We start from the raw sequence: 18,807 nt of genomic DNA on the forward strand, positions 1-18,807 counted from the left end.
CTGAGATAGGTCAGTTGTCGAGAGGGGTCGCGCACGGATTGGCTGCCGTTCGTGAGAGGCAATAGGTTGAGAAAGGTGGGTGAAGAGTGTCCTGGGAACTAAGTCACTTTCTGATTAAATACAAATAAGAGGAAATCGCAAAAATGAATTTTGTCAAGGCATTTAAGAGCGCTCTGAAAGGAGACGCATATATTATGGCAACTGATGGGGAGCCTACACCGCCTGAGGGTACTCCGGCTTACATGGTTATGGAGGAGAAGGGTGTCACGCCTTGTTTATGGATGAAACAGTGGTGCAAATTAACAGAGAAAGAGGGAAGTTTAGCGTTTCCAGAATATGGGACATTCAATCCAAAGGTATTAGAGAATTTAAGGTGGATGTTAAGTACACAAAAACCACCTCCGAGGCCAGCTCAATATGAGGCTCTAGCGATTTGTGATTTGATGGCTCTTAAACATAGACAAGAAAGGTTCCAGAGAAGGCTAAAAAGGGCAGAAAAATCTTATGCAGAAGCTAGGTGGGGTAACGAGAACAAAATGTGGAGACGGGGAATCGTTGACGGATTAAAGTTGTTCCCAGCAATAGCTCAGGGAAAAGAGTCACACGGAAAGAAAGCCTCCTGTAAAACAGATAAGGACTCTAGTAATCCTAAAGAGAATAAGAGACCTTGGGAAGAGGAAGACGATTCAGACAATGAAGAATTCATGGACCGATTATTACATGATCGCCCGCCACCTTATGCGGTTAACAACAATGTTCCAAGCACTAGCGTGGGTCCTGGGAACCAGACGCAGGAGAAGGGAGTCACTAATACGGTACAGACTAGTGATACGACTTCGATACAGAATGGTGTCAGTGTACCCACTGCGCCAGACATGCAGATACAGTTGCAACCTCCACCGCAGATACAGAGAATCTATCCAGACATCCCAGTACTTGAGACTACTACAAATCTGATAGTGCCGCCAGACCCGATATATACAAAGTCAAGGTTAGTACAGATTGAGTCAACGCCGAAATTGCTGTCCCAGCCGCAACCACAATTGATACCAGGGTATAACCCAGTGGCTGGTCCTCCATTAGTACCCGTCCCGGGTACTTTGGAATAGACTTATGGAGTTACTGCTCCACGGAGTTTGGGACCAGGTCAGACACCTGCCGCAATATCATTACCAATCACTGTTGGCCCACCAGTGCCATTATATGCACAGGGCAAATCTGGCGTGTGTGATCAGGGAGTAATGACCCAAGATGCGATAAGAGGAGGGTCTATAGGAACTCCCCAGGTAATGGCCCCAGGAGAACAAGCTGTTGAAAAGCTGAGGTCCTTAATAGACCTTAGCCCAGTAGAAGCACCCTTGGAAGCAATGCGTCAGGCAGGGTTAGGGGTTTTAACTCCACAGATGATAAGTACAAAGACTTCACAGTCGCCAATGATACATGCAGGGAACATTTCACTATAGGGTTTTACAGTGCAACAGCTGAATGAATGGCTAGAAAAGACTTATGCTCCACAAAAGACTACAGTGACTGCAGTGGAACCGGAAAAGGTAGGGCAAGATGACTACCTAAATTTTGTAAGACTGGGAGTGGAAGCTGCTGAACTAGTGGACGGGACCATGGGGGTAAACAGACTGGAGTCATACACTGAAGCAGAACTGAGATTCCTGTGCCCCAAGATTACCAAAGAAGTGGGCAAGGTGCATCAGAGATTAGCAATCCTGGCAGACAAATACAATATTGACATTGAGAGCACTAAACATTTGAAAAGAAGCTACAGATAAGACTTTGATTCGAAAGATTTTGAGCACATGAGGTCTGCCGGAATGAAGGCGCATTTAAAAGAACTATTACAAAGTGCGCAAATTTGGGGTGCATTAGAAAAATGGGAAGGCAGATGGGCAAAGAAAAGAGATAAGGAAAAAGGTGACAGTCCAGGGTCAAGTCAGACCAAAGCCTCACCCAATATAGAATCAGTAAAAATACTACCCATGAGAGAAGCAGCTGGTGGTGTTTTAGTTCATGTACCGTGGTCCAGAGGAGACATCCTATCCTTTACTAACGATTATCCCAGATTGAGGGAGAAACCGATCGAGTGGTATCAGCAAACAGACAGGTTTGGGAAACTTGCGAAGTGTCTCTGGGAAGACTTGAATACCTTGTTTGAGATCATTGTTCCGCCTGATTTGTGGCTTGAGTGTAAGAGAGGGGTACATTGGCCGACGAAGGAGCCGGCAAGGGATAAGGTGACCGGAGCTCCCTCTGAGGAGGTGATGAAGTACTATCATAAAGTGATTGAGTTTTTTAAACAAAAGGTGTCGCCAAAGGTGACTGATTGGCAGAAAATCGACTGGACCTCACAAGAGGTTAAGGAATCTATACATGCTTATTATGAGAGGTTGTTAAAGGCATTCAAACATTATAGTGGTACTGAAACCATCGAGCTGAAGGACATGAACTATCTCGTGTTCAGATTTGTTGAAGGGCTGAGACCAGAGGTCAGTCAGATGATTAAGAATCATTTGATTTGTTGGCAAGCGAAGCCGATTAATGAGGTGTTGCAGTATGCGAAATATTGCAGCGACGAAATTGAGTTAAAGCAGAAAAAGCTGAAAGAGAAAATGATGGTGATGCAGATAAGGGCTGCACAGGCAGGAATACAGGGAAATGGAATTCAACAGATGATACAGCAGCAGCCGCAAATGAATGGTGTGTTTCAGGCGCAACCGAGAGGTCGTGGCCGAGGGTTCGTGAATCGCGGTCCAGACTTGAATACCGTTGTGGTTCAAAATGACGCACAAGGGATGAAAAAGATGTCACCATGTCACGCATGCGAGGCGTGGGGCACTGGAAACGGGAGTGCCCGAATGTGGTGCAGGATGTTGTCCTTCAACAAAGCACTAATGTAAGAGGTCCAAAACTGAGACATCAAAATCCGAATTCTCTAAATAATCTGGTACAGATGCAAAGGGTACAGCTAACGCAGCAGATGCAAATGCCGCGTGTTCAGCCAGTACAAATGCAGCAAGTACAACAGCAGGTTCCCATGGTACCTAGACAGCAAATGCAATTACCAATGGCTCCGATGGGACAGCAACAGGTGATGCTTCCTCAACAGGTCACAGGTCAGGTAATGAGTCAAAATAATACAGTACAGCAATTCCCATTATGAGGTGAAATGGCATGAATGAAGAGTGGTCGGATGACAGCTCAGATAGTGAAGAGTGCAGGCCTGCAGCATCCCTAGAGGTAGACCAGAGGGGTCCCTATGTGGAGGGGAAGGTAATGGGTTACAAAGTCTTGTTTTTGGTCGATACCGGAGCTACACGCTCTACAGTCAGGAGTGCGAAGGTTCCGAAACTACCACTTTCGGGACGTACCATAAGGGTAGTCGGAGTAGCAAACCAGTACCTGACAAATCCGATTACAGATCCAGTGCGAGTTGAGATCGTCAACTTCCAGGGACTGCATAGGTTTGTAGTCTGTGATTCCAGTCCGGTATCCCTATTGGGAAAGGACTTACTGTGCAAGACAAAATGTTCGATTACCTGTTCCAATGATGGAATTGAAGTACAGACAAATAGTGATGATGAAGGAGATGAAGGTCAGTTCTCAGAGGAAGAGACAGGGACGGCAAATGAAGATTATCCTTTGATTACTTTGTTTCCGATGCTTACAATGATTGACCTACCTGTCGAGTTACAGGGAACTGTGACAGAGAAAGTGTGGGATTTGACAGGAAAGGAAGTGGGACTAATAAAAGGTGTGGAACCAGTTAAAGTACAAGTGAAGCCAAATGCAGTGTTTCCCCAGGTGCCACAATGTCATATGGCACAAGATGTTCTTATTGAAGTATCACAAATAATTGCAGATTTTCTGAAACAGGGAGTCCTGAAAGAAGTTTTGAGCAGTCCATGTAATTCTCCGATAATGGGTCTGAAAAAGCCCTGTGGGAAAGTCCGAATTGTGCAAGATTTGAGGAAAATAAACGAGATTGTGGTAAAATGTTGCCCCATAGTGCCCAATCCAGCAGTGATCATGTTTCAGGTTCCGTGTGATGCCGAATGGTTCACCGTTATAGACTTGTCACAAGCCTTCTTTTCGATACCTCTTCACGAGGACAGGCAATTTTTGTTCAGTTTTAAATTCCTGGATAAGGTGTACAGTTGGTGCAGAATTCCTCAAGGGTTTTCTGAATCACCGTCCATCTTTAATCAAATATTGAAAAAGGATTTGGAATCCTTAGTACTGCCTTTTAACTCGACTTTAGTGCAGTACATCGATGACTTGCTGATTGCATCCAAAACAAGGGATAACTGTAAATATGACACAATTGCCTTACTGAATCATTTGGGGAAAAATGGACATAAAGGGGGTGATTCTCACCCTGGCGGGCGGCGGAGGCCGCCCGCCAGAGTTCCCCCCTCCAAAATACCGCTCCGCGGTCGAAAGACCGCTGAGGGTATTTTGGGTTTTGCACTGGGCTGGCGGGCGACCGCCAAAAGGCCGCCCGCCAGCCCGGTGCAAAACACCCTTCCCACGAGGACGCCGGCTCAGAATTGAGCCGGCGGAGTGGGAAGGTGCGACGGGTGCAGTGGCACCCGTCGCGTATTTCAGTGTCTGCAAAGCAGACACTGAAATACAAAGTGGGGCCCTCTTACGGGGGCCCCTGCAGTGCCCATGCCATTGGCCCCCCAGGGGCCCCACAACACCCCATACCGCCATCCTGTTCCTGGCGGGCGAACCGCCAGGAACAGGATGGCGGTATGGGGTGTCAGAATCCTCCATGGCGGTGCAGCGAGCTGCGCCGCCATGGAGGATTCATTTGGGCAGCGGAAAACCGGCGGGAGACCGCCGGTTTTCCGCATCTGACCGCGGCCAAACCGCCGCGGTCAGAATGCCCTGCGGGGCACCGCCAGCCTGTTGGCGGTGCTCCCGCCAACCCTGGCCCCGGCGGTCCATGACCGCCGGGGTCAGAATGACCCCCAAAGTGTCACCCAAGAAGCTGCAATACTGTCAGAAAGAGGTGAAATACTTAGGGCATTTGATTGAGAGAGGGTCCAGGAGAATATCGAAAGAAAGAATAATAGCCATTCTGCAAATGAACCCTCCAACGACAAAGAGAGATGTCAGAATGTTTTTGGGAATGGTGGGCTACTGTAGCCAGTGGATACCCAACTTCTCGATTATCTCAAAACCTTTGATAAAGCTGACAGGCAAAGAGATCAAGGATGAGCCATATACCATAGCTTTGTCCAAAGAAGAGCTTGAGTCATTCATGGAATTGAGAGAGTGCATGTGCAGGGCACCAGCGTTAGGTATGCCTGATTATACAAAACCTTTTCTGCTGTTTTGTCATGAACGTGATGCTTGTTCTTTGTCTGTCTTGACACAGGTCCATGGAGGTGCAAATCGCCCTGTAGCATATTTTTCAGCTACCTTGGACCCCATCGCAGCGGCCTTACCAGGTTGTTTGCGCGCAGTCGCAGCAGTTGGTCAGAGCCTTATGCAATGTGAAGGCATAGTGATGGGATACCCCCTAACAGTAATGGTTCCGCATTCAGTTGAAATTCTGTTGACTCAAACCAAAACCCAGCACATGACAAATGCTCGACTTACCAAATATGAGACAATTATACTGGGGTCACCAAATGTTTCTCTGAAACGATGTACTGTGTTAAACCCGGCAACTCTACTTCCTGCTGAAAGTACTGAAGTCAATAATGAAGAAGAAGTTGAACATTATTGTCTTGAGGTAACGGAATTATGTACCAAACCACGACCTGATATTCAAGATACACAGTTAAAGGAAAATGATTGCATTATGTTTGTTGATGGGTCTTGTTTGAGAGATTCCATCGGAACACTGAGAGCTGGTTACGCTGTATGTACCATAGCTGGTATCATTGAAGCTTCCTGGCTCGAGAAAGTGTTTTCCGCACAAGTGGCAGAGCTAATTGCCCTTACCAAGGCATGCCACGCAGCTGTGAATCTGAGAGTCACTATCTATACTGATAGGAGATATGGATTCGGAATTGTACATGATTTCGGCCAACTGTGGTCGCAGAGAGGTTTCATGACCTCTTCTGGTTCTCCTGTGACAAATGGTGAACAAATAAAGGATTTGTTACATGCGATTCAGTTACCTCTTGAAATTGCCGTGGTGAAATGTAATGCTCACGTTAAGTCACAAGACTTTGTGTCTATGGGAAACGGTTATGCAGATCAAGTCGCAAGGTTTTGCGCATTGAACTGTATATCGTTCAAGGAACAGTGGTAATTGTTACCGCAAACTGAAAATGACACATGTTTGAACCTTGCATTAAGGGTGGTTGATACCCTAGATGAGCTAAAGACATTACAGGGTCGTGCTAGCAAAGAGGAAAAACGTTCCTGGCAAAGAATGCAATGTGTACAGAGGGCTGACGATTTGTGGGTCTCAGAGGAGGGGAAATTAGTTTTGCCAAACAGTCTTCTGTCACAATTCGCAAGGTTATATCACGGACAGGCTCACCTTGGGAGAGATGCAATGATCAGGTCATTCAAAAACGATTGGTTTAACCTAAAGTTCAGACATGCCACAGAGGTTACCTGTCACAGGTGCATCATCGGTCAACAGATGAATGCCGGAAAAGGGACTGTGGTAACTTTGAGACACATTGGGAGAGCTGGTGGTCCATTCAGCAAAATGCAAATGGACTTCATTGAGATGCCTGTTTGTGGAGGATTGAAGTACGTGTTGGTGACTGTGTGTGTTTTCAGTCACTGGATTGAAGCCTACCCCACACGTAGAAATGACAGTCTCACAGTTGCAACGCTGCTACTTAGGGAACTAATACCAAGGTTTGGGTTTCCGGTCTTTATAGAATCAGATAGGGGCAGACACGTCGACAATGAGGTGATTAAACTTCTGTGTGCCGCACTAGACATCGAACAAAAGCTGCATTGTAGCTACCGCCCTGAAGCATCAGGACTAGTAGAGCAAATGAATGGTACTCTGAAATCAAGAATGGCAAAGATGTGCGCAGCTACCAATATGAAATGGCCAGATGCATTGCCCTTAGTGCTGATGTCAATGAGAACACCCCTGATAAGAAGACAGGACTGTCCCCCCATGAGATCCTCATGGGCAGAGCTATGAGGTTGCCAGCAGTACCTGCACATACTCTAGTGAATATCACAGATGATATGGTGTTGGACTACTGCAAAGGTTTGGCTGATGTGATTCGCTCTTTCTCTCACCAGGTAGAGGCTAACACATTGCCACCGATTGGAGATCCAGGTCACACCCTACAGGCTGGTGACTGGGTGGTTGTCAAGAAGCACGTGAGAAAGTCATGTTTGGAGACGCGCTGGAAAGGGCCGTATCAAGCAATCTTGACAACAACCACTGCTGTGAAATGTGCAGGCATTCCAAATTGGATACATGCCAGTCACACAAAGAAGGTAACGTGTCCAACTGATGAGGAACTTGAAGTTTCCCACACAACAGTTCCAGAAAGGGAAGTCTCAGGGCCAGAAAACAGCCAAGAGGGAACTGAGACTGCAGGAGAGCCCACTGAGAACAGCCTTGTCCCACAGACAGTGAATGAGTTTGAGAGAGGTGACAGAGTGCCTATCTCAGTAGAGGCAGCAGGAGAACTAAGTCAAGGAGAGGTTCTCCCAGAAGTAGATGGATAGGGGTTAGAACTCGAACCTGTTACAGATCAAGAAGAAGAAGAAGAAGGGGAAATAATAGAAAGAGATTAGAGTGTACCAGTTTCCCCTGAGCCAGTTGCAGGTCCATCAAGTGAAAACACCATACTACAAGACAAGGGTGCTGTCCAGCATCCTAAAAAGACAAATCGGAAGAAGACGCATAAGGGTGATAACTGGCCAGAGAAACCAATTTTAAGGATAAGAAACATACCAGGTGAAACAATAACAGAAGAAACTGATACATCCAGAGTGGAAGATCTAAGTGAAGGAGAACTGCAAGGTGAACGCAGATTGAAAAGAAAGAGAGTCGCAAACAGAAGATATACAGGTCCTGAATGGGCGTATGCTACAATATCTGAATGGCATGAAGAATTCCTAGCATTCTGTTTTGATCGAGAAGTACCAGGTCAATACTACGGTACCTGAATTAACTCAAAGAAAAGACTTTGTTAAAAATCAAAACTGAAAACTAAGAGAAAGATACTTATAAATTACCGGATGTGACATTAGAACCTGATTTGACTTGAGAAACCTGATTGTGACAAGCTGCTAATCTGATTTGACAAAGGGGTCCTGAGTGAGTGAAGACGCTGTAAATACACGCAGAGAGCAAGAGAGAAAAAGAGTTCTATATCATCCTCGAGTTGACTGTTATTTTGCTATCTGATTCTATACAGACATGGCTTATAATAGAGGTAGTAACAAGAAAAGTAAGGTGTGTGGTTGGTTAAGCCTTATAATAGGTATTGTGTGTGCAATAATAATTGTGGGAGTGATTGTGGGAATGCCGTGGTTAGATAAAAAGACTATTAAGGCTACTTCAAAACCTGAAACTACAACACTAACACCGTGGGAGAGGTTTGAGCAGGATGCAAGACACTTGCATGAGGGAACTAATTCAAAGGGGGAACTTTCTACTAATGTCTTCTTTTGCTTGCTGAATGAGTATGTCGAGACCATGGATGCGAAAGACTGTTATGTGTGTACCAAGATTCCTTCATCTGTGCAAGAAGGGGTTACCTATCATAGCCTTCCTCTAACATACGGGATTAGCTGTAGTTTGCTACTAACCAGATTCTATAATCAAGAGCATGTGCAATACTTTTATTCAAATCTGGATGTTGTATTTTCTTTTGTGCCTGTGATTGAGTTTCTGAACAAGCTAGCTAAAGAGCATGATATAAAAATAGTTAGAGGTTTCTTTGAACTGACGCTTACATTTGGAACTGCTTATGCACATCGCAACAATCTGACCTGTTTGCTGTCTCCTGTAGAGAAAAGCTTCTTAGATCACACTGATGATAGACGCAAAGCATTAAAAGAAAGATTAGAAAAAGGATTAGAAAAACGCACATATGCAAATGATTATGCTTACACCGCAATCAAAACGCAAGGCAAACTAGCTATAGATGCATTACATGTAGGTAGGCTTTGTATATATAGGCCGAAATCCGAACAGGACAATTTGTTTGTGGGAACGAGTGAATGTAGACATGTGTTTTTGTTTCAGAGTAAATGGACATTTATGTTGAATGGACAAGATCCAGCGATCCCTGGGATCTATTATATCTGTGGACTTAATGCTTATTACCTTCTCCCTAAGGGATGGTATGGGACATGTTATTTGGGAATAGTTTTCCCAAAGATTTACCAGATTGATGACTTAAAGCAAATACCTAAAACGTCTGAATTACAACATGCTAGACAAAAACGAGAATCAGTGGCTGCTGTCATTGGTGATATATTTGGAGCTATAATCCCTTCAGTAGGGGTTATCTTGAATTCCATGAAAATTCAAAAGTTGTCTACTATTGTGGATAACATGCTGAAAAATTTTACAGGGGCTATACTCCTGATGGATACTGAACTTGCTGCAGAAAGAGCCATGACTCTTCAAATTCGGCTTGCTTTAGACATTCTTTTAGCAAAGAGTGGAGGGGTCTGCAAGATGCTCAACGAGCGTCATTGTTGCTCATTCATTCCAGATAATAGTAAAAAGATTAGATGTATGCTTACTAACCTAACTAGAGATAGTGCAGATTTGAAAGATTTGAAGGAACTTGGAGTGTGGGAGAAATTCGGAAAAGGAGTTGCTAGAGTGGGAAGCTGGTTTACCAATATTTGGAACAGGGTACTTGCAAAAATACTAGGGGGTCTATTAATTGTTCTGGCCTGTCTATTAGGATTATGGGGGGCATGCAAAATTAATGATAAAATTAAAAGAAATTGGACCAAAAGAACCAGGAGAAATGAAGAAAGTGAAAGAGAGAAAATGTTCAATGAAATTTGGGAAAGCTCACATAAGGGACAAGATGTTGAAATGCGCATTATGCGTAAAGTGAAAAATTAAAAATGAAAGGTTAATGGGAAAGGTTTGTGTGATGACGAGCGTCATCAGAGGAGGGACTGAGAGAGCGTAGCTTACATAACCTATATTAAAATGAAATGTTTATATCAATGTGTAATGATGCTGCATAGAAAACTATAATAATAGCGATTAGCTTAAACGTGCACCTGAATTATGACCACGAAGAATGGCCACCAATGTATACGCAAACTAATAGTGATGAATAAAGTGTTTATGTTATGTTCAATTAAGCTTATATTAACATCCATACTGTTGAATCTATATCGAAAATCTTTATAGGCCTTAAGTTAGCATGAGCTGCAGTTTTAGCTGCCCGGCTCTCATATTAAATGCATTTTTCTGTTTTCCCAGTGTGCTGACTCGCAAGGGGCCATGACCCTGCAAATGTTCTTTTCTTCAAAACTTGGAAGATGAATGTAACCATGTTAAATCCGTTCCCAAGCGCATATTCGGTGCCTTGGTTTAAAAGTTATGAGTGAATTGAAACAGATGTAGATTAATGAAATGTACAAGGTCACTTAGACCGATGGACAATAAATCTGCTGACCCAAAAGACGTGCCAAGGAATGAAGTAACGCCGGATGTGCCACCTCTGAAGACGTCAATTATGAAGACCAATCAAAGGCCCGTGAATTAATGTGGGATGACAATTGGGATTACCAAATGTTACATTTGATAGGTTAAAGATAGTGGGGTATAGTAAATATCCAATAGAACTTTGGGGGAATGTACTACGAAAAAGGGATAAAAACTCACGTCACAGAAAGGTCAAGAGAAATTAGTTATGGAATGCTATTGATTTTATCCAGAAACTCTGTCACTCTGTTTGGTGACTTGAGACTTATTAGAAACCATCCTCACCCTTAGACAGCCCATTTACACTTTCCTCCTTATGAGGGAAGTGTCCCTTTCCGCTTTTATTTAAATTCTGACTGATGGAGATTAGACTGATGTCCTGAAGACGAAGACTGAACCTGTGCGCTGACCTAATTTTGGAGGGTAATTATGACAATGCAATTGTAATTTGTCTATTTGCTTTTCCTTTCTAGGTACCAACTGCTTGCTTTTGACAGAGACCATAGCTAGATGTTTTCCAAATTGGTGTTCTAAATCGTTTTGCATGAAGCCAAACATGCCAATGCTAATTAGTGGTTAGGAGAGGTGATCATCAAATTGACGCAAATAGACAAACGACTGAGACAATGCTTTGTTGAACTGACGTGATATCAATACTCTGCTATATTCTGATCTATGTTCACGCTGTGTTATATTCTAATGTTTATGATTTTTGCCTTATTGAAATCTTATCAAAGTTGCCATATCGTAACTATGCTGTTGTGTTTCTTGGCTTTGAGATTGACGCATTTAATCTTAGATTGTAACTAATAGGGAATAAAACCCAATTCTATTAACTGGTGTGGTTATTCATGGCTGAAAGGTCATGGTTGCGTCGCCAATTTGATTAATGACTCTGACTAAAGTGAAATGTATTGTTGTGATAAATATTGATGACATTATTGATATATTGATTAACATATTGATTAGCTATCTCGACCTACGGTGTCTCTCAACTGGGTCAAAAGATTCATTGGCCTAAAACGAGTCCTAATGTGTAATAAATTAACATAAAAGGACACGTTAACAAGTGTATTTAAAAGGTAGGACATGTATTAGTGTGTTATACATGTCCTGATAGAGGAATACTGTTAAATTCAATTTTCTTTCAATTTTCACTGCACTATTGAAAGGCCTATCTCTCCCACAGGTTAACATGGGATTGCCTTGAAATACCTTTCAATTGTAATTTTACATTGGGAGCAGATAGAGATTTGGAGTTTAGGGTCTCTGAACTCACAATTTAAAAATACATCTTTTGGTGAAGTAGTTTATTGAGTTGTAAGTTTGAAAATGCCACGTTTAGAAAATGGACATTCTCGCTTAACCATTCTGTGTCTGCCTGTCTGTGAAATACATGTTTGGGTCAGGATGATAGTTAGGCTGTTTGTGAATTCGCTCTAGACAGTGACACAAAGGAAGCTGAGGTGTGCCCTGCATATCCTGATGGGTCTTCCTGGGTTAGAGTGGTGGAGGAGCTGGCACTTGCACCTGAATAGGGCTATGTCTGTCCTTACACAAAGCAGTCTCCAACCCTGTGGAGTGTGTCTGGGGCCAGTGCAGGAAAGACAGTGTTTTGTGTTCTACAAAGACTTTCCTGTGAGGTTTGCCTACTTCAAATGTGGAAATAAGTATGAGTATTGGACCTCTGAGACCACAACTTTAGAACACTTCTGGACTGAGGACATTCTGCCAGGAAGAAGAGCTGGATGCTGTAGGAGGGACTGCCACTCTGCCTGTTGCTTTGTTGTGCTGGTCTGCTGCTGGCTGCTTCTGTTCTGGGAGTAAAAGGTGTGGACTTTGCTTTCAACATCCTGCTTTCCAAGGTTCTCCAAGGGAAGAATGTCTGAGTGAGCTCTGGTGCAATCAAGAAGAAACCAAGCACATTGACTCCAGAGCGACGTCAGAACTGGTGTCGCTCTCCAACTCCGTGCTGCTGCCTGCACCGGAGCTGTGGTCCCCGCTTAGTGCAACAACCGCAACCTGCAACACAGGCCCCCTCAGCGTCTCCTTAGTCCTGCCACATCGTGAGGCCCAAGTGTTGTGTCACCGACATCCATGACACCCGACTGCATCTCTGCCGCAGCACTGGTGGCCCTGTGGTGTGATTGCGACACCACAAAGTCAACACTGGCATCTTGATCTGCTGGATTCATTGAGCCCACCTTGTCGTAAGGAACAGACGCCTCGCTACCAACACTGCATCACCGCCCCTGCAACCATAAGGAACTGGCACCTCACCTCCCCTGCGTAGCAGTAAGAAACCAATGCCTCACCTGCCCAGTAGCAGTAAGGAACCGATGCCGCAAAGGCTCCAGTGACACTTCACCTCCCTGACTCCGTACAAGGTCTGTTTCCTCTTCATTTTTCTGAGGTACTATACCCAGGGCCCATGCGATCAGCCCATACACCCTTACGAGTGGCGTCAGACTGTTGAAAGCAACTCTGTTAAGATGCTCCCATAGCCCAGTTTCAGCCATTGTGTTTCTAAGCACTATACTAGGATTTAATCTTTGAAAATTCGTATCTGTACTTGTGTATGTTGGATGTTTGTCATTTAGGTCTTGTTTTACTCAGATAAATACTGGCTACTTTTCTAAACTTGTGTGGAGTATTTTTGTGGTGTTTCCACTGTGTTACTGTGTGTGTGTGTGTGTGTGTGTATATACAAATACTTTACACATTGCTTCTGAGATAAGCATGACTGCTCATGCCAAGCTACCAAGTGGATGAGCAGGGTTATCTTAGCTACCTTACCCTGAATAGAGTGAGGGTTCCTACTTCAACAGGGCGCTAACCACTGCCAACTAGAGATCCCATTAATAACATACTGGCTATCAATCAATGTACCCTGGGGAAAGCTCCAGATCCAGATGGGTCCCTGTTGACCTATATAAATCTAAGGTCCATTTATGGGTCCCTATGTCAACAAATGTGTTACTGAGTGCCGCGAGGGGCCAGTTCAGATTTGTCTCCATGTTTAAGAAAGGAGAAAGGAGTCTGCTACAGACCACTCGCTCTGTTAGATTCAGGTGCCAAGATCCTGGAGTGAGTGCTTCTGTTCTGCTTGGAAACATGGGCCAAAGAAAATAAGATCTTGTCCGATGCCCAATTTGGTTTGAGACCAGGAATTGGCAAAGTGGAACAATTGTCAAAACTTTAACTCATCGTTGGTACATGTGTCATGGCTAAGAAGGGAGCACTGCATATACATTTATTGATCTAACAAGTGCTTTTGACATGGTCTATCTAGCACAGTCATGGATGACAATGGAGAAAATGGGGGTTGTTCCTGAACCCCTTACTCTCATAAGACACCGTAATTATGACTTAAAAGTAACAGTACGATATGGCCCACATGGTGAAAATACTCCTTAAATCAGCTCAACAAGGGGTGTAAGACAGGAGTGTATCCTAGCCCCTTCCTCTTCCTACTTTATATTAAAGGGATAAGTAAGCATTTAATATGGACAGGAAAGGACATGCCTAGAATGGGAGACCAATTGATACCTATCCTGCTATATGCAGATGATGCGGTTTTGATTGCCCGAACTGCTACTGGTCTTCAGGTGTTATTGGACTCTTTTTTGGCCTTTATGAAAGATCTACACTTAAAAGTAAACCATACATAATGGCTTGAGGGCACCCCAATACGAAAACAAAGCACTTTGCAATGGGGGGGGCATACCTTTGGAGAAGACAAAAAATGTTAAGTATTTAGGATCAGTTTTAGTTCATCTCCGCTGGAAATCTCTTCTCACTGTGAGAACGTTGCAACTTGGCAGGAACAACAAGGCCATTTCTAGAATTGTACAGAACTTAAAGTATAAACCTACTTAGGAGATGATAAACCTATGTAAAAGCAAATGTATTTCTGCGGGGCTCTATGGTGCGGGTGTGTGAAGGTACTGTAATGCAGTGGCCCTTCAACAAATAGAAAACGGTTTCACCCGCAGATTGCTTGCAGTTCCCAAAAGAACTGCCACCTTCATTTGCCATGAGGAACCAGGACTACTTTATTTGGAGGATCTGATTGGTTTAGCCCCTCTGCTTTTGTGGACTAAGTGTTGTGGGAACCCAAAGGCAGCCTTAGCCAGAACTTGCATCCGCGACTGTCTATCCTTAGATATGATAAATTAGTTACCTTGATTTGTTTACCTAAAATGAACCCTTGAGAAACTGGGCATTACGGTTGTACACCAATGTGCAAAAGATCACTGTCACTTGTAAAGAGTTTGAGAAGCAGGCTTATCTTAAGTACAGCACACGAGAAAGGTTAGAGGAAGCCCAGGTGTTGCGGTCAGTCGAGAGATATTTGTTGGTGTCAACTGCCAGGACCACTGAATTATATTTACTATTGATCATTAATCCAATTTATCGTTCCTATCTTACTTATTTTAGATTGACCATAGTTCAATTTAAGGTTGCCTCTCCGTTGCAACCTGGCAGCATGACCTCCTCCTACATTATTGCAATAACGCCACAAAACAGAGCACAAGCAGCTTTATCTTGTTTTGTTCATTATATTCAGCACCCAGGTCCTTCTTCCTGATTCCTGTATTATGCAGGTCAAATATTAGACAGAATCAGCTAGGACTCGAATTCCTGCAGCGACTTCTTACACTGGATATTTGTTATGCAGTGCTTTTTTTTATCAAGACAGCTTTAGTAATCAGGAAACTATGTGAAGTGTTTTATGCATGATGCAATATTATGATTTTTACCAGTATATGAGTTTGATGGTTGTATTTCTGATGATTTGGAACATTTTGAAATCTCCTCTCTCCTCTGTTCAAATATCTATCTATTACTGTAGCATGTAAGTGTTTTTATGACTTTTATGGCATTTGCTGAATAAAGATTTGAACTGACTGAATCAGTAAGGAAACCTTGTCTCCCACTCTCCCCAGGTTCAGGAATGTCAACAAGACACTTTAGGTGTTTAGGAAAACAACCTCACCTATACCTTGCGCAAAAGGCAAAATGGATCCCACAGTGTCTTGCTCAGACACACAATGCATGTACCACACAGGTCACAAACATGCATAACATAAACTTGGGATGCTAGTGCTAAGATCTGGGTTAGTGCATAGAAACAGAGCTTTACACAATTGGGCCACAAGACTCCAGTTCAGTGACAGAGATAAAAGGTCTGGACACAACTATGGATTTTCAAAACACGGTACGCTGCCACCACCACCACCTATATACTAAACCAATGGCAAGTAGTGTAGTCCAATGTACAATGATAGCACGCCTGCACTCAGGGCAGGGAAAATGATTGTACACCATGCAGGGGACATTCCCATCCTGATAATAATACTTGCAAAACATCCCTTAGTTTGGACCTTGATTAGGTGGGACTATCTTTTCGATAGCCCCTTGGATGAGGTAAGAGAGTTGTGTGATCCAGACTATCAACTCTACTTCCTCTCCAACCAGCTCAAAGGACTGAGTTGGTGGCTGGTTAGACTCATACTTGAGGAGGTGTGCATGTAGGGGTGCCTGCTTTGTTCTGAAGACCTCAATGGGCTTCTGGATGCAGGCTTTCAATGCAAGATTGCCCACCCATGGCTACCTCGAGTGGCTCTATGCTACTATGTCCGAGCCACGTGCCACACCAATAGATCTCTTTCCTATGCTCCAGAGCAATCTTCTGTATCTCTGGTCCCTGTGACCCTCCTACTCCGGGACACTGTAACAGTGGCATAAATTCCAACCTTATAACACTGGAAGGCCACCTCCTTAGGTTTGATGAACTATCAGACCACTCTGCCGTCTAGGGTGTCAGTTCTTAATGAATCATCTGTTCCAACACATTCCTCGATGTATCTAGTCCATCATGTGGACACAGAACGGGTCTCACACACATGTTTAGGCCATCTACACTTTAGGATTGGTGCATAGACACATCACCTGGTTCTTCAAGGCTCTTCTTACACTCACAACTATCTAATTATCTCTGCACCCACACAAGTGGGAAACTGAATAGGGAAGAGTTTTCCAATAAATGAAATAGTTGCACGCCCTTGCCTACCCTCATGCTGTTTCACACAATGCCAAATTTAAACTCATCCAATATTTCATTATGCACAGGGCCTATCTATCACTAGGAAAGAGTAGTAGGTTATCCCCTCAAGCCAGTGCTACCTGTCCCCGCTGTTCTGAGGAACAAGTGGACCTCCAACACATGCTCTGGGCTGCCCCTTATTAGGAAGCACCTGGACTACAATGCTTGAACTTACTTCCTCTATCATTGAAAAACTGGTTCCCCCTCGACTGGGTATCAGTAGCCTTAGGTATTTACAAGCACTCCAAAAAAGACAAAGTGGCATCACAATTCGTCAATCATTCCCTTTTTCTTGTGAAGCATGTCATCACCAGTAACTGGATGGCAGCAACCCCAGCTTTCTTAACATCTTCGAGTAACGCCTTTATAAAGTGGCCGGAAGCTGAGAGCAAGGCCTTGCGTAGGGAGGAAGCAAGAGGGTCTCTTTTTCCCATTTTCTTTTTCCCCACCTGTGTATTTTCACCTTAGTAATACTTTTACTCTTCAAGGAGAAAGGTAGATTGAGCAGGGCATCTTGAAGGATCCAAACACAACCTTGGCCAGGTTAGCATTCTCTTGCAGTGACAATGTTTCATTTGTAAACCCACGGGTTGTGTTTCCTCCATTGGAAGCTATAGTTGTCAAACCTAGTGTGATCTAGAGCCTGCGCAGAAATGACAGATTACCAACTGAGGCTTAAGGTTATGCCTACTTCATGTCTAGTTTTTGAATCAGTGCAAGGACTGCCGTCAAGAGATTGGATATAAGGTTACTGGGTAAGCTAATCATGCACATGGAAGGTTGGGTGCTGGTAGAATCCAAAACATGATTACAATCAAGGTAGACCACAAGGCTAGTATGTCAACATAGTTTACTCATATGTTAATACTAGTGGGTGGTATTAAAAGTAAAAAAATCTCATAGTGTGCCTTGATAAATATGGTGGTCATGTTTGTACTGATGTTATTGTGGCACCAGGCTGTGACAAAAGAAGTATCCACAACAGGTATGTAACCGATGATGACACTGAGGCATTAATAAAAACATTAGGGGGCAGACAAACAATATTGGAGTATTAGAAGAGAGTGAAAGGGGTACCCCAGCTTCACTCCCTTGCTTTCATTTAGGAGTCTGATGCCCTCTTCGAAAATCGAACATGCTACACAGAAACTCCTTTGTCACACAGCCTAGATTCACAAAGAATAAAAAACTCACCGGACTTCAAAGCTATTCTTATTGGGTCATTCACTTCAGTTAGAATGTGATGTTTCGAATGTTTTGTTGCAGTTTAAGAGCGAGATGGAGGGTACTGGGAAAGTGAAGGCTGGCGTCCATGCACTAGTGGTTTTGGACAAAAGAAATGGTACCAAGGGATCGAGAGCACACACAATTGTTTCTGTGCCACAGGGAGGTTAAAAGCCTGCATTAACAGAGTATAAACTTGAGAGCGAAAGAGACGGGGATGGTGGACTGGGAGCTTTAGGCACAAGAGTAGAGGGACAAGAATTATAAAGTCAGACTTGAGCGATTGAGTGGTAGCAACAAGAATGATCAACATAGTTGGACAAAGACAGACGTGAAGGGTAAAAAGCTTAAACTGAAGGAGAAAAAAATCAAAGTTGCAGAGATAACAGTCCGTGATGGATAAGTGCAAAGGAGAGGGATTATGGTTGACAAAAACATGAAAGTGAACTAACTGGAGGTAAATCAAAGTTAGACTTAACATTAAGACGGGGAACACAACAGAGAAGGGGTGAATGACAAAACGGAAGTATGGATTTAGAATAAGAAGTGAGCCAGGCATTGTTACTTCATATTGTTATCAAATGTTACACATCTGCCACTACAGTTGCACCTAAATCCCAGACTTTTAGACTCTAAAACTCAGTGAAGTCTCACAGCCTTGACCCTCAAAGTTTCTGATCTTCTGCACTCCTCCCAGAATTATGTACCGCTTGAGTCTTGAAATGCCATATCCCTGGACAATCATTAACACCCTGGGGAGACCTGTACTCCTCCCATCGACGTATACCTCTCAAAGACCCCTGAGGCTTGCCTAGAATCCTGAACCCAACAT

The sequence above is a fragment of the Pleurodeles waltl genome, chromosome 9 (assembly GCF_031143425.1).
Source record: "Pleurodeles waltl isolate 20211129_DDA chromosome 9, aPleWal1.hap1.20221129, whole genome shotgun sequence".
NCBI lineage: Eukaryota > Metazoa > Chordata > Amphibia > Caudata > Salamandridae > Pleurodeles > Pleurodeles waltl.